At 28.0% G+C, this 17,071-nt stretch overlaps 1 protein-coding gene across 1 annotated transcript in view; it reads left to right on the top strand.

Moving 5' to 3' along the window:
• Window positions 1-17,071, top strand: part of LOC134827133 (leucine-rich repeats and immunoglobulin-like domains protein 1) — a 39,870-nt gene that overhangs the window by 11,710 nt on the left and 11,089 nt on the right. The window contains exon 2 of the mRNA XM_063839682.1: window positions 3,402-3,445. The gene's annotated coding sequence lies outside the window, so the exon portion shown is untranslated. The remainder of the gene's footprint in view (window positions 1-3,401; window positions 3,446-17,071) is intronic.

The following is a 17,071-nucleotide window of genomic DNA, read 5'->3' as shown; positions in this document are numbered from 1 at the left end:
ATTATCGTGCCCCAGATATAAGTTCATGGAAAAGAATCGTTGACATATTGCGGAGCAGCAGATATTCGGTCAAATATTTGAATCATTTATATTAAAAAATAATTGCATGCTGGTTGTATATCGAGAGCAACGAAATAAAAGCGATTGATCAACACGAGTAATTTATTTTATTTTTATCAAAATGCAAGTCAAGTGTGTTACCGTTTTGTATAATTCGCTACATATACTGACCATTTTGTCGTTACCTAATACGTGAAATGAATATTTTATTTGTCCATTCCATGTGATCAATGACACCCATTAATCAGTATTAAAAGACAATCAAATTAAAAAGTAAATTGTGCCCGCACAATACATTTTCTGTAAAAAAAAACTGATCCATAATTACTCTCATTTTACGCTGCTGTGCTATTGATACTGTTGTTATTGTAGGTCGTCGATGCATGAATGGAAACAACGAAAAAAATAATGTAAAACATAATCCAATGGTAAAATAATAATAAGTGTTATAATGAAAAAATAAATGTTAATTCAATTTAAAGTAATTTACTTGTTGGAATGGCGTTTAAATTCTACCTTATTTTTTCAGTTAAGAAAAAAAAAGATAAAATTAAAAGAAAGCACGAAATTTAACCACTCCTTGATGTTGTCTTAATTTTTATCAAGACATCCAACGATGTCGACGATGAATTGTGCACGATTAAGATTAATTTCTATTATAATTATTCTTGGGTTTTGGTGCTCGTTTCTTTTACATCAACATACAACACTTGCTAAATGAAAGCAATTACGCACACACACACAAGAGAGATTTGCCGAGAACGAGAGAGCACTTAATTTTAAACACAGTTCGGCCTCATTTCAGTTTTAATTTAATACTAAAGGAAGATCTTTCTGAGAAATATACCTTCGTCTACGCTAACTGAGTGAATTGCAGCGATTGTGTAACGAATAATATAACAAGTAAGGCTGATGCAAAAATCAAAAATGTTTTCGATTTCATAAACTTCCTGAATTTTGAATATTTCAAGATTTTGCAATTTTTTTAATGTTTGCAGAAAATAAGTACATTTATCATTAAAAGTTAAAAAAATAATGAAAAAATGAATTTATAACGTATTTCAACAAAAATTTTGAAAAAAAAAAATTTTTAAAAAAAATTTTTTTTAATTAATTTTTGTATCTTAAAAAAATTTTTCAAATTTTGTTTCATTTTTTGATTTTTCTTTAAAAATTTTGAAAAAAAAAAAATTAAAAAAAATACGTTTAACGAATTTTTTTTAAATGCCTTTAGGCCGCAAAAAAAAATTTTTAAAATTTTGTCCCCTGCCCCATTTTTTTAAAATAAAATTTTGGGGCAAAATAAAAAAAAAAAAGTAAAAAATTTCATCAAAATTGACCATTTTTGGTCTTTTTCTTTATTTTTTTAAGAAATTTTAAAAATTTTTCAAAATATTTTCATTTTTTACATTTTATTTGTGTTTTAAAATTTTCTCATTTTACAAGTTAAAAATCTTAAAATTTTTAAATATTTCGTAAAAAAAATTCAAAAAATTTTTTTAAAAATTTTTTTTCACGGTTATTTTTATGAAAAAAATTTTTTGTTAAAATTTTTCAACTTAAAAATTTTTAAAAAAAAATTTTTAAATTTTAACATTTTTTAAATATTCATGAAAAAATTTGGCCAAAAAATTTTTGTTAAAATTTTGGCATTTTGTTATGAAACAGTTTTAAAATTTTTTTTTTATTTTGCCCCCCCCCCATTTTTAAAAAAGTTTTTGGGACAAAATTTGACTCGGAAAAAATTTGGAAATGCCTTTAAGTGATTTAAAATTTTTCATCTGATAAATTTTCTAAAAAATTAAAAAAGTAAAAATCGAAGACATTTTTGAATTTTCTTTTAGCCTAAATCTCGTTTTTAATTACGTTAAACTACGAGGACGATAATGTTAGATATGGCTTTATAGCTTAGCGAAATGGAAATATTTTTGCACATGTATGTAATGTTCCAATAAATCATCATTATTACACAATTTGCCACAGTGTATGTCCAGCATCTATCTAATGCCATAATATCCTGTACTTACAACGATTGAGCGCCTTGCTTTTGTAAAGACGAAACTTTAATATTAAAATTGTTTTTCATTATTCGCATTATTCTGGATTATTATTACATCGTTTAATCTCGGCAGGTTACATCGTTGTTATCATCTTAATAAAACAATTTAAAGTTTGTGTTTGAGCGAGATTTCAGATTAAAATAGCTGCTTGCTCGATGTTAGACCAGCTTTAGTATAATAATAATAATGTCTCAATATATGTTGGAAGTTGTTTTGGAGTAAAAAAAAATGTATATTTTTATGTTCATATCTGTTTTCATTGCCTCCGGCCAATATACAGACTCTCCCCATATCATCATCGCACAAACATTTATTTAAGTAGAGATTGCTTCTGTTTCATATTCTACCGAGCCCGGTTCTTATCTACCATTCACTCAATCAAATTTTGAGCTCGTACAGGCAAATTTTTCATGTTTTATGTATATTTATAAATAATAAAAGTAGTGAATATTTCACAGAGACAACATATACATATTTATGACGCAGGAGATGCAAAGTATTTGTCTGTATTTGACAATTTATCAATGCAAAAAACATGAATATTGTTTTGTTTATTTTTCTAAAATAAATGTATGGTAATATTATTGTTATTGTTATGAGTACCTGCTTTATTATTATTAGCATCATCATCATCATCCTCCTGTGTATATGTGTCGCAACGTGGTTTGAATTGCGCAAAAATATTCAATTCAGAATATTAAAAGAGATCAAAAAGCTCTATTCATCGCATTCACGTCCCTGAAACCGTGAAACGAACGACAAAATAAAATGTCAATCCGAAAGCTTCAGTCTGCCGTCATTCAAGAAATAATAAAAATAAAGACGAACAATAAACTAACTTGTTTGCGAAAAATATCTGGAAGCTATGTGTGTTTTCTATATAAGAAACGAGCAAAAATAATTTTCATCCTTTTTATCATAAAATATATTACACAATGAGAATAAGTGTAGCAACAGTTCTATTCTGTTCATTTTTTCACAATTCTTTCCATTTTTATCGTCGTTTTATCGAACCAATTTTTTATTTTTTTCACATTTTCTCTGTATTTTTACATCAAATAACGTGCTACTCATAACTCACATCATAAATTGATTGTCAGAAACACCCAACTTGTAATTTTAACCGATAGAACGATAGTTTTTATGGAATTGCTTTTGTGCAAAAATAACATCAATAACACCCATTGTTTTAAAATTAATATTTTTTTTTGCAACAAAATTCCGATAATGATTGTTGAATAATATTTTAATCGATTTTTTTTTTATTTTTTCTATTTTCAGAAAACTTTACAGAAAACATTACAGAATATTGGAATTTTGCGAAGGTAAGATAAACAAATAAATTCCGTCACATATATTAATACATATTTATAAGATAAACATTATTTATATGTAATAAAAATAATATTATGTTATTCTGTTCAGAAATGTTATGAAAAAGAATAAAAATCGCTGATGCACAAAGATATAAAAAAAAAGAATACAAACTGTACAAATGCACAAAGAATGCAAATCCATGAACGTAAGTGAGAACAAAATTGTACAAAATTTATTCAAACTAAATGCCAAGCAAGACCTTGTAGTGTAGATACAAAAAAACATTCAAAAGTGTACCGAGTTATAAAATAAAATAGGCATCGCATTGGGATTTACATGAAAAATATGGTAAAACAGTAAAAAAAGCACAAGAAACACGTCGTCGTCGTCGTTATAATAATAATCATAAGTAAGAAGCATGATGTAGTTAACATACAGAAAAAAATATTATTGTTCTGTTTATTTTATTTTATATCACATGATAAATGTGTGCATTTTTGCATTCGAACGGTATACGAGAAACAGCAGCAGCAAAAAAATTACAGTGCTTAGAAAACCGTAACAAATTTATGAGAGATAGGCAAGCGATAAAAAAATATGATCGTTAGACATGGTAATTAATATACAGTATTAAGGGTGTTCTTCAGAGACAGGAAAACTCTCGAGTCTCGAAAAAAAAAAGTCAATTCCGATTTTCATTTTTAATTTTTCATAACAACTTTAAAGTATTAACTGCATTATTATTCAATGTGCACTCAACTATAAATTTAAATTATGGTAGAAGATATATTCCTTGGCATTTTCGCTCTGAAGCTCTTTTTGCAATTTTAAAATTCCTATTTATTTTATCGTTTCCCAAAGAACGCATGTAAGAGCGTCGTCGTTCCTACTTCGTTAAAATTCCGCATTTATACAGCAAATTTTTAACAAATTTAATAAAAATCCAATTCCAGCCTCATTTTTTTTTTTCAAGGGAAAAAATCATCATCATCGAAAATCATATTTTATAAAAATATGAGGAACGCTTGAGTGAATTTTCGCATAGAAATATAAATAAAAAAGTTATCTCAACCAATATCGGGTTAAAGATCATTAATGGGCTCTTAAGTGATTCTATTCTATGAGCCAATATAAAAAGTAATAAATAAAAAAACATATATTAAAAAAATATATTAAAAAAATATATTTAAAAAAAATATATATTAAAAAAATATAAAAAAAAAATAAAATAAATTAAAAAATATATATATATAAAAAATATATAAAAAAATATATCAAAAAAAAATATATAAAAAATCTGTTATAAAAGAAGTTTTCAACTTCAAAAATAAATCTTTTTAAGATTTTTTTATGTAGCCACTTTTTAAGATTTTTTTTCTTGAGAAAAAATTCGATTTGAGCCAAAAAATGGTTGTGATTAGAAATCAATTACAATGCACAAGCCACATTACATACATAATACAGATTCACATGAAAAATGTGAAAGAAATGGCAAAAGGTATTTTTATAGTTCAATAAATTTTAACTTTTAAATTGAATTGCTATGTTTTGTATTTTTATTTCATTTCCACAATTGCATTTCTTTCACATGCATTATGCATTATTTTTCCATTTTCTGAAAATATTTATCTTTTTTCTGTGTGTTTGTTGTTGTTGTTCAAAGGAACGAGAATGAGTCAAAAGTATTTATTTTTCTAAGCAGATACACATTGAGATTTTCCTTTAAGGCATAAATATGGAAATCATGAAGAGAAACGATATTTCACTTTTATTGTTGAATACTATTAGGCAAGATGAAAAAAAAAAGTTTCACAACAAAAACAATAAATTTCGAAGTAAAAAAAAAGAACAACAAAATCGATTATGGTGTATTGAAGAACATTTGGAAAAATTTCAAGTTTTCAGCAAAAAAAAAAAAAAAATTAAAGGAATACCAAAGATAATCTCTTACAAACCGACAAAAAATGTTCAACATGTCATTCATTAATCGCATCGCACCTACAACTACATAATAATTTCATCTAAAGTTCATATTTATCAAACGAAAATAACTTAATGGGCGCCGCCTTTTAAAAGACCATAGCGTGTGTGTGTCAAAAATGAATGAGTGCATATTTATTATTTTTCTCTCAAATATTTTCCAAGCATAAAAAGTCAATTTTTTTTGGGCGACTATATGAACGGAACAATTTAATGAGTATAGTGTTTGTGTTAACTACAACATAATGTTTAATGAAAGTCCATTAGAAGTGATTTCACGCGATCATCTCATTTGTTATACAAATGTTTTTTCTGTTCAAAATATAAATTTGATGTTTTTTTTCTTGTATTTTATTAATGTTACTGTTATTTTGAGAGCATCTTCATCGTCTATTCATCTTATTGTTGACGTTGTCTTGTTCTTTGATCGTTATCTTGGGCAATTTTTAATAAAAATTGAATCCATAAATTGAAACTGATGTCTCTTTTATAGAGTATTCGGCTCAATTTCACTATTTTCATTGCATCAAATGAAAATAGAAGAAGAAGAAGTAACACAAACGTGATCCAAAAATTTTGCAATTTTAACAATGAGAGAGAATAAAAGAAGCAAATTGTACTTTTCCTCTTGTTTAATACTGAATAATAATAATAATAGTTAGATAGCAAAATATAACTAAAATAGTCTTAAAATAGGTCAGAGACGAGAAACATAATGTTCAACACATGTTCCCTGCTATGAGCTACAAAATTTTTATCTTTTCACTCTAAATTTGGACAGGAAGACATTCGATATGATGTTGAATGTTGTTGATGAAGATGATGTACAAATATGTAACAAAAGTGACATAATTCTTGGGTGTTCTTGTCATGTAAATCCATATAAATGAAATAATTGATGCATGTTAATGTCAAGATTTTCGGCTCGAATATAAATCAGCAGCAGCAGCAGCGACTGTTTTCATTGTCCCACACAAAGTTTATATTTTAATTCACTATCACGCAAAGCACGACGATTATAAAAACATGAATTTCAATTATTTACTTTTCTACACTTCGCTTTGTAAGTGATAAATTGTATGTTAAAGAACCGTTTTTAGCTCTTTTTCTAATTCTCTCTGTTGCACTTTTTCACGCGTCGTATAAATTTACAGTAGAAAAAGCACACAAAAAAGTATGTCAAGTATTTCCGCTTTTTCTCACGTGTGGTAATCAGAAGAGTACAAAAGGGGTAGAGAATTTAGTGTAAAAGTGAGGCAAATGTAAGAGGGAAGGAAGTAAATATTATTATGAAAAATTGCGGAATAAATTTTAGAAAAAAGTCTCACTTCATCTAAATGATAATAATAACAAATTATATTCTTTTTGTTTCCTCAATATTTATGTTCATTTAGGCCGCTCCAAATGAAACTAAATTGCCCGAAACCTTAGTTAAAAAAAAACTAAAAAATTTCATAAAATATTTCCGTCTTTCGGTCTTATTTCATAAAATTTTAAGAAATTTGAAAAAAAAAAATTTTAATTTTTCAAAAAATTTGTATTGTAAATTGCATTTCAGCATTGGTTTTCTTCTTCAAAAATATTTTTCATAAAAATCGCTGTAATTTTTTCTTCAAAAAAATTTTGAGAGTTTTTTTTTATAATATTCATTTTTTCAAACTTAACTAAGGCCGCTCCAAATTTATTTCGAAATTTTTGTCCCAAAACTTTTTTTTCAAAATGGGGGGGGGGGCAAAATAAAAAAAAAAGTTTTGAAATACTTTTTCATACAAAATGACAAAATTTTAACATTTTTTTGTGATTTATCATTATTTTAGTTGTTTTTATGGCATCTACATTAAGATTCGATAATTTAAAATTTATCTCAGAGTATTTCAAGTTAAAAATTTAAAAAAAAAACATAAAAATAACTGTCAAAAAATTTTGAAAAATAATTTTTTTGAAAAAAATTTTAAAGAAGAAATTTCATGTTAAAATACGATTTTTATTACAAAAATTCTTAAAAATTGAAAATTTTTTAAAAAATTTTAGGAAATTTCTTGAAAAAATATGAAAAAAGACCAAAAAACTATCAATTTTGATGAAATTTTCGACTTTTAAAATGGGGCATGGGACAAAAAGTTCAAAAAAAATTTGGAGCGGCCTAAAATGTTCTTAAATCAGTTTTAACTTAACAAATATCAAAAAAACAACAATAATATTGATAAACGGTCAAAAATTGTTTAAAATTTGGCTTTTTGAATGAAAAAAAAATTTCAAAATTTTTTATTTTTCAAAATTTTGGACAAAACTACTGAGTTTCATTTTGAGCAGCCTTAATATCAGGCACAAAAAATTCTTTGAGGCAAATTTTGGAGTGTTGCTATCTAAGTAGTCTCTTTCTGATTATGACACACTCAAAATCTACAAACGAACAATTATTTATCATACATAAGAGGATGACGATGATCGAAACGATGAAAAAAGGTACCAACATTAACAATAAACGGCACTTAAGTATAATAAATAGCAGCATACCGTGTTCGTGTCTGTCGTCCTTTTCTACTTCAGAATGAAAATTTTTATCGCAACCAACTCATTCACTCACTTATTTCATTTCCACAAAATTTGCACATCAAATAAAATGTGCTCAATGACTGGTAAAGTAATAAACAATAAATATTTTTGTTAAGTGAACGCTGTTGTTGAAACGAGCACCTTTATAACAGCGCGCGGCAAACAGCACAATGATGATAACAATGCGAACAAACGAGGCTTTACCTGAATTGATGCAAAGTGTGTTATGTATTCCATAAAATGTATAACAAAACAATAACAACTGTTGTTCTCCAATATGCAAAATATAACGATGTTTCACGGAAAAGATCTGCGATAAGGCAGTAAAATAATAGAAAATAGCGGAATAATGATGATGATGAACTGAAACACTTTATCGAACGTCGACCATTATCTCAACTAACACATGTTTAACACTATTTTCAGCTGGATTTCCAAATCCAATCATTCTTTTGACGCGGTTATGATGCAATCCAATAAATCAAGACCATCTTACAACGCATTAAACGACTCATTTAATTTGTAATTAAGACATTCAACGGAGAAAGAGAGAGGAAAAGATAAAATGCATCTCATCGCCGTCGCCATTTTACGTGATAATTTGCATAAAGCACAACATTTGTGGTGCATTCGCAAGCAACCATGAAGAAGATCTTAATCACACTTTAATATATTTAAATCTGCTGTTAATTAGCCGTTGCCGTTTTTTCCTCAGTTTTTTTTTCTTGCATACGATTTCAGCGAGTTGGAGATTAGTTTTATTCCATTTTTTTTAATCCGTTGCATCATAATAACATTTTTTTTTTCGTTGTAGGAGGAAAACTCCAAAGGAAGAAGGAAGTTAAAGTTAATTAAGTTCACCTTCTATTGTCTTCTTAACATTGTCTTGAAGGAACGTTTGCTTGACTTGACAAGCAAAAAAAAAACAACAACGCAACGCGCTTTACCTCATTATTCATATTTAACGAGACTCGGTGAATTATTTATGAAACGAGTCTCTTAGCTGGTTCGTTTTTTACGTGAGTGAGATGATGACGATGGTTGTTGGATGGAATAGCAAAAATTTTGTGAAAAAAAAACATTTTTTGAGGAAAATCAATTCCTGAGGAGTATCCTGCGTCACGTGGAAACTATATTCTTGATTTATACGAAAGAGGCAAGACAAGAGTATTGTCATACCATTTTAACTCATGCATGAATGAAACTCTATTCTTGATTCGAAATTGAATGGAACTGCAAAAGACGATGAAATGACACCAATTCGATTTCACATTTTTTTTTTGCCCTGTCTTTTTCTCTGATATGGCATGTGCTATCTTCATTCGATTCGCTGCTATGCTGATCCCAAAGTCAACCTACGACTCAGACATTTCATTTTGTAACATTCATTCAATTCACATCAATTTCGCTCTAATGAATTTGAATATAAGCAGAGAGAGAATTTTCTACTTGTCACACAATGAACATTGCACATGCTGCTCGATATCTGTGTTGGAATGGCATAAATATAATGATAATAGAATAAATTTATGAAAAAGGTGAAAAAGGATAGAATGATGATGACACAGTGGTTCTCGCAGACGATTTTCAACCAATATCCATTGATTTAGATTTGGAGATTTGTAACTGTATGACATTTTACCGTAATGTAGATAATTCTTATGGAAAAAAATAATCCGTTCTATTAACATTTTACGTAAATTTTGATTTTTTTTTAAATTTTTAGAAAAATTTTTGAGAATTAATAATTTAGATGAATATTAATTAATTTTTTTTTATGAGAAATAATACAAATTTTTTTTAATTTTTGCTAAAAAAAATCAAAACATAAATGAAAAATTACTTTTTTAATTTGTAAGGCCGCTCCAAATGAAACTCAATAGTTTTGTCCAAAATTTTTGAAATAAAAATGGGGGGGGAGCAAAAAAAATAAAAAATTTTGAAATACTTTTTTTCATACAAAATGCCAAATTTTTTTTAAATTTTTGATCGTTAATCAATATTATTGTTGTTTTGAGTTTGTACATTGATATTTGTGTATTAAAAATTGATTTAAAAACATTTGAATTAAAATTTTAAAAAAAATTTTTCAAAAAATTTTGTCAAACTTTTTTTGAAAAAAAATTTCAAATTTTTAACTTGAAATATTCTGAGATATATTTTAAATTATCAAATCTCAATATAGACCATAAAAACAATTAAAATATTGATTAATGACAATAAACCAGTTGTTAAAATTTTGTCATTTTGTATGAAAAGTATTTCAAAAATTTTTTTTTTTATTTTGCCCCCCCATTTTGAAAAAAAGTTTTTGGGACAAAAAGTTCGAAATAAATTTGGAGCGGCCTTATGAGAAATAATTCAATTTTTTGCTAAAAAAAAAAATAAAAAAATAATTCGAAAATTACTTTTTGAATTTGTAACTGATTTATTTCTATAAGAATTATCTACATAACGGTACTGTAAAAATGCCAATCGCACTCAGTTATGTTAAAATATTTTCAAATAAATAAGTAAATATTGAATTTTGTGACACATTTCATTTGCAGAAGTTATCTTCTTCCTTTTTTTTCAATGTTCAACATCATATTCATTGTAGATATCTTGGAGATCAGTGAAAGAGATAAGTCACGCAATATACAATCCAACTCTTTTCATTTTTTGGGGATTTGGGCATGGTTTGAGCAAAGCATGACTTTGATTTAAGTTTTTGTCCTTCACGACGTGAAGACACGATGAAAAAAAAACTAATTTAAAGGTACAAGAAGACTTTCTCTCTTAGCACGCTTTCAGCTTGGAAATAAACTTGTCACATTTATCGTGTGCTAAAGAAGAGTTACAGAAAGAGAAAGAAGAAATCAAATCAATAAAACAAACTTACAAAAATTTCAATATCTGTCAAGCTCGTTTTTTTTTTTGGGCAAACTATGAAGAAAGAACGAAAAAAAAAGTGAGCGAACTTACTCAAATTGCCTGCCAAGATGTCACCCATAATTTTTTATGGCGAGATATTAATATCTGCTTGCAATGCAAAGCAAGAAGTTTTTTTTTGTTGCTGCTACTTGTATTTATTAGAGCGAAGGACATATCCTAAAGCATTTATCTAAAGCATGCGTATGAATAATAAACAAACAATTTCTCATCATAAAAAAATGTGTGGCGCACATAAAAAATGAGGACAGGATTAAAATAAAAATGGTGTATGAAATGCATTTGCAGCAGTTTCAGTTGAACCATAAAACAACTTTATCGTACAGGAAAAAAAAATAGTATAACTCATTTCAACATCAACCTAATTAACGTAAAAACACTCGTTCTCGAGGGAAGTCATTAGAAATGAAATAAAATCTAATCTCTCTCCGGAATTGTTAAAGTTGTTTTTTCCTTTTTCATGTCTTTTTAGGATTAAATTGGAACTTTTATATTTAAATTTATTCAATTTACTGAACAAAAAAACGTTAAATCATACTTTACACACATTCATGAAAAAAACCGCAATTTATTTTTAACAAAATTTCGTTGTATTTTTTTTCTGTGTCAGCAGTGTCAAGTTATTACAATTCCTCGCGTGCTTTTCATATTTTCCAGCAATAATTATAATTCATTCAATGAAAAAAAAAAAATAGTTCAATATATGAGAAAAAAAATGGATATTGTTCACTGTAACATATTTACTATGTGTCCTTATACTTTTATTATTATTATTTTTTTTTGTTAAATAAAAAAGAGTAATTTATTGGGAAAATATTGATTGAAATGCGGAAACGACTGGGCGCATCTGTTTTTCAGCTTTTAAGCCTATCGCTCTATTGTTGCTCGTACACTTTTTACAACAACCCGAAAAAAAAAACGCGAGAACAATTGCAAGCAAGAGCCATTATTGAAATGGGTCGAATTTTTTGTCAGATGACTGACACTCTGACAGTGTGCGTTCTTTCCCGTTCATTCTCGAAGAAGAATAACGGTGCATTGTTTATTTGTTTATTATTGCGTTCTGCACAACACATATGCAAACAAACAGCAAAACTATCGAAAAAAATGTAAATACAAAAAAAAAATCGGAAAATTGGCAACTACAAACAACTTCTCTCTGTGGCATCAAAAATATGGAAACGCGTTGTCCATTCAGATGCCAACTTACGTGACTCAAGTTTCAATCTCCATCATTATTATTATCGGGTACTATCAATGTTTGTCCGGTTAGTTAGTTAGTTTTGTTTTCCTCTCCTTCCTCTTTTTTTTGTGCTTGTTTTTATTTTTTTTTTTGCATAAAAAACATAAAATTGAATATTAAGAAAATTTGCATATCGGAATGGATGTTGATTTTTTTTTATTTACCGCTTGCTTGATGAAGCTGATTGATGCATTGCGTACCGATATGTCGATTGAAAGCGACGTTATCAGAAAAAAAGCATTTATTTTCTGTGGCAAAAAGCGGGTTTCGCGTTCAAGTCTTCGTTGCAATTAAGTCGAACAGCAACGAATTTAAATATCAATTAAAAGCGGTATGCACACAAAGTGCACAAAGTAAAGTGAAAGGGCAAAGCATGCACATCAAATATGCATCTCTGACAAAATTTAGAGTGCAGCAGAATCATGTTGAATTAATTATTATTATTATTTTATGAACAAAGAAGAATTTATAATTATTTACCGAGAGCATTATAAATATTTTTTTATGAATAAAAGTTTAACCAAAATATTGCGATACAGAGGAATTTAATCGTTTTTCCTCTTATTCAAGTTAGGCCGCTCCAAATGAAAATCAAAAATAAAGTCCAAAATTTTTGAAAATAAAATGGGGGGGGGGGGGGGCAAAATAAAAAAAAAAATTTTGAAATACTTTTTTCATACAAAATGACAAAATTTTAGCTATTTTTAAGCGTTAAATAATATTTTTGATGCTTTTTTTTTTAATTTACTTTAAAATTTTTTATTTAAAATAATTTTAACGAATTTTTTATTTAAAAATTTTTTCAAAAAAATAACTGTCAAAAAATTTAGAAAAAAAAATTTTAATAATTTTAGGAAAAATATTTTAGAAAAGAAAATTTATGATAAAACATGATTTTCAATACAAAAATTAGAAAAAATTGAAAATTTTTCAAAAATTTTTTGGAAATGTTGTTGAAAAATTATGAAAATACACCCAATAAAGGTCATTTTTGGTTAAATTTTTACCTTTTTTTTTAATTTTTTCCCATTGGATTTTCGACTTTTAAAATGGGGCATCGGACTTTATTTTTGATTTTCATTTGGAGCGGCCTTATTCAAGTTAGTAAAAAGGAAAAATGTTGTATGTACAAATATATCGTGAGCAAAAAGGTTTATTCAGGCAAAAAAACAGGTTGGCAAGGAATAACACAGAATTCCTTTCATAAATGAATTATCCATGGAATAAACGCAAGACTAAACATTTATCAGAAGCTGTGTGTCTACCTTTCTGTTGATTATTAATAATAATAATAATTGTGTGTATACCGTTGCTGGTTGCTATTATTTATTCCTGAACATTTAATATATTTTACAAGCAATATTCGCATTATTATTATTCGTACAATAAGTTATAACCATCAGATGTTTACTTTGAAATTGCTTTGTTACTATGTTTCTTTTCACATGCCCAACAATAGGGCAAGATACATGTACATTGAGAAGAAAAGAACAAAGTAATAGAATTCATTCGAATTTTCTCTCTGGCAACGCAGAGAGAAAAGCTTTTGTTACGTTATTCCCAAAACAAAACGAAACGAAACGAACGTCTGGAACTTTGTTCTCCGGAATGCAATTGATTATTATTAATTTCTTAGACAAATTCATTGAAATACCTTTAAAATTTTAACATAACATACCATAACTGGAAACGGGGATAAGACAAAGTTTGATAAATTTTAATCTAAAATTTTACAAGAAATTGCATCCTCTTGCAAGTATTTTACTTCTTAGACAGTTCTCGTTTTCTTATCAATTTATTTCCAATAGAAAACTCAAAATTTGAATTGAAAACTTTTTTCTAATGTGGCTGTGTTTGTCTTGTCATGCAATGCAATACACAGGGAAAATCTTATCGTTTCATAAATTTAAAAATTTCATAAAGGCTTGAAGTTGTTCTTGCATACAACTGTAACGAATAATACGTTCGAGAGGAAAGTTTCTTGTTTATATGGAAAATTTTACAAGGTAATTCAAACGAATTTCACACACACATCTCAAATAGTATCAAGCAAAGAGATTTATGGTCCATATCTCATCAGAATTTACGTATAAATAGTTGTTTATTTCCAAAGGGTTTTATTTTCCATTGTGTGCGGCAAATATTTTAATGCTTCGTTGTACATTTTAGACTTACGAACGCATACTCAAAGAAACAGGAACAAAGTAGGCAACTCAAAAGATAAAGTTTCGTGTTTGGAAAAACTGTAGAACTTTCGGATATATGTTATATTATGATCTATGGAAACATAAGTGATTGAATAGAATTGATGGCATACGTGTTAGAATTGAAATTAAAACTTGGACACGTTACTTGTCTACTCTTTTCAGTTTTAGGCTTAAACGAAGAGATTTTTAAATAAATAATAAACTCAAACAAAATATGCAAACGCAAAAAAAGAGGAATAAAGCGATGGTTAGAGACGTGTGTTGTCAGACAGCTTAATTAAGGCTATTTATTAAAATGACACCCTAAACGATCATTTACTTGACTCTCTCTCTGAATATTTTCGTTTTGAGCAACACAATTTTCATCCAAACAGAGAACATCAGATAAGAATTCATTTAACTTATAACACTGTCAGTCGACTGTCGTGTCATGTCTGAATATTTTTCCGAAAAAAAAAAACAATGAAAAAAGTTAAGTCAAAATTAATGCAAAAATGTAAAAATAGAAAATCTCTCGTAGATAGATAAGTTTTATTATTGTAACCCGTTTTGCGTTTCAGTGTACAAAGTAGTATTCAACTGAAAACTTTGTGCAGAAATTTACAATCACCTACCATTGCGCTGACGACTAACTAGGTTAAAAAAAAAAGATGGTGTAAAATGTTAAACTTGTATATATTATCATTTCTTTCTCTCTACATGCTACTGCCACAGGAGGGATGGATATGCATGGTATATGCATTATTTAATTTGAACACAAACAAAAGTGTTGATTAAAATATAAATTGCATTAAAAACTTTTACCACAACCATATTTGTTGGAGTTTACAGTTTTATCAAATGACTTTTGCGCATACCACTGTTCCTGAATGATTTGAAGTTTTTGCATTCGTTAGGAGTTGATGCTTTTTGTTAAAAGTCAATAAGAAGATCAAATGACCATTTTTAATTGAAACACTGAAACTTTAACTAAAAATTGTCTTTTGTGGTTTTGAGTCATTCACTTCTCGTTTTTCTTTTGAAAACGACACACGGCATTTCAAGACAAAAGAACTTCAATTAAAAATAAAACTCTATCGAAATATTTCATCGACATCATCATTAAATTTTGACAGAATGGTGATATTTTGTTTGTTTTGTTGCCATTCATCGTCATCGACGATGTCAGAAGATATTCAATGGAAGAGAGAGAAAATAGTAGGAAGAAAACCACTTTTTAAAGAAAACCACAGACGAGAGAATTTCGAACAACCACAATGTTTCGTCATGCGTCATCGTCATTATTCTTTCGGAGCACAATTCACAACACAAGGCGAAAATATTTCTCACATCAGTCACAACTTGAAGCAAATAATTGAGAGCATGAGAAATGTTCATGGTTTTCATTCAAGATTATTAACGGCGAAAAATTGCACTGTACCAATGGAAAAAACATTTGTCATTAACAACGAGCGATAATTTTCTTTATTATTATTAAACATAAAATGCCTTTGAGACATAAAATGCACATGTTAACTCGATTTTGCAAACAAAAAAAAAGGCATAAAAAAGCGAGTGCACTTTGTAATTTGTGCGATGATTTTGAATTGTTATTGTTATTATTACATTACAATAACAACGTACACGATTCAGTGATGTAAATAAGAGTGTCTGTAGTTGTCGAAATTGTAAATTGAAAAACACCTTAAGGGACTTATGGATTGCATGTTTCATGCTCTCTGTCATGAGATCTCTCGTTTGTGTAAGCAAACCAAAATTAACCCTAAAAACTTTTTTTTTTTGAATGAATCATGAAATTGCCTTTAAATTGGATAATGAGATTTCATTCATTTTTTTTTCGTACAACTTTAATGAAAAAGTGATTCATTAACGAAGGAACGTCGTTTTAGGTCATTGTGAATGTTAGCCACAAATTTAACAAATTCTTCAAATGGAGGGAAAAAAAAGAATGTTCCCTATTTATCGGTTCTCTGTTTGTCTTTCTTCTTCGTTTGCTTCATTTTCCCGAATAAGTTCAAGCAAAAAAAAAAAAAAATCTCCGTAGATACATTAAAAAATGCAAAAAAGGAGACGAGGCACAAAAACCCCAATTTAAAAAGATTTATGTCAATCTAATTTTGTATGCATGACTTGTACCTCTATATACATAAGATATCTAGCACCTCACTCTTCTTCTTTCTTTTTCCTTCAACTATTTCATTCTGTGTGAGTCTACATATAATTTATTTTTCTCGAGTAAAAATCTTTGCCATTCATTCCTTTCCGTCGTCGTGCCATGTGCGAGTTCAAGATGTAAGAGACACCATAAATTGCCTTATATGCTCTGTTTTTTTCCTACTTTAAATTGTATTATGGCCCTCTCACCGTCAAAGTGTTATTGCATTTTGGTTGCAACTGTATGTGCTTGAGTGTGAGAGATATTCAAATGTGAAAGAAAATCCTTTTCTTCAAGAAGAAGTTTAAGGCGATCATATACAATGCGATGCGACTCAGATTCACATCCAACATGGAATGAAAATAAACGAGAATCTGATTATAGGATTTAAAATACTTGTGGGTGAAAGTTGGTCAAAAGTTTTTGTTATAATTTTCCATCTATCTGACAGATTCTCTTGTTATCAACTCAACTCACTCAGATTTCTTTTTTTTTCGATTTAAAGAAATTTTATAGAATTTAAGCGAAAATGTTGTCTTTAAACATCAGATATATTATTAAT

This window comes from Culicoides brevitarsis, chromosome 1 (assembly GCF_036172545.1).
Source record: "Culicoides brevitarsis isolate CSIRO-B50_1 chromosome 1, AGI_CSIRO_Cbre_v1, whole genome shotgun sequence".
Taxonomy (NCBI): Eukaryota; Metazoa; Arthropoda; class Insecta; order Diptera; family Ceratopogonidae; genus Culicoides; species Culicoides brevitarsis.
The sequence above is the reverse complement of the archived record's forward strand: the minus strand, read 5'-3'. Positions and strand labels throughout refer to the sequence as shown.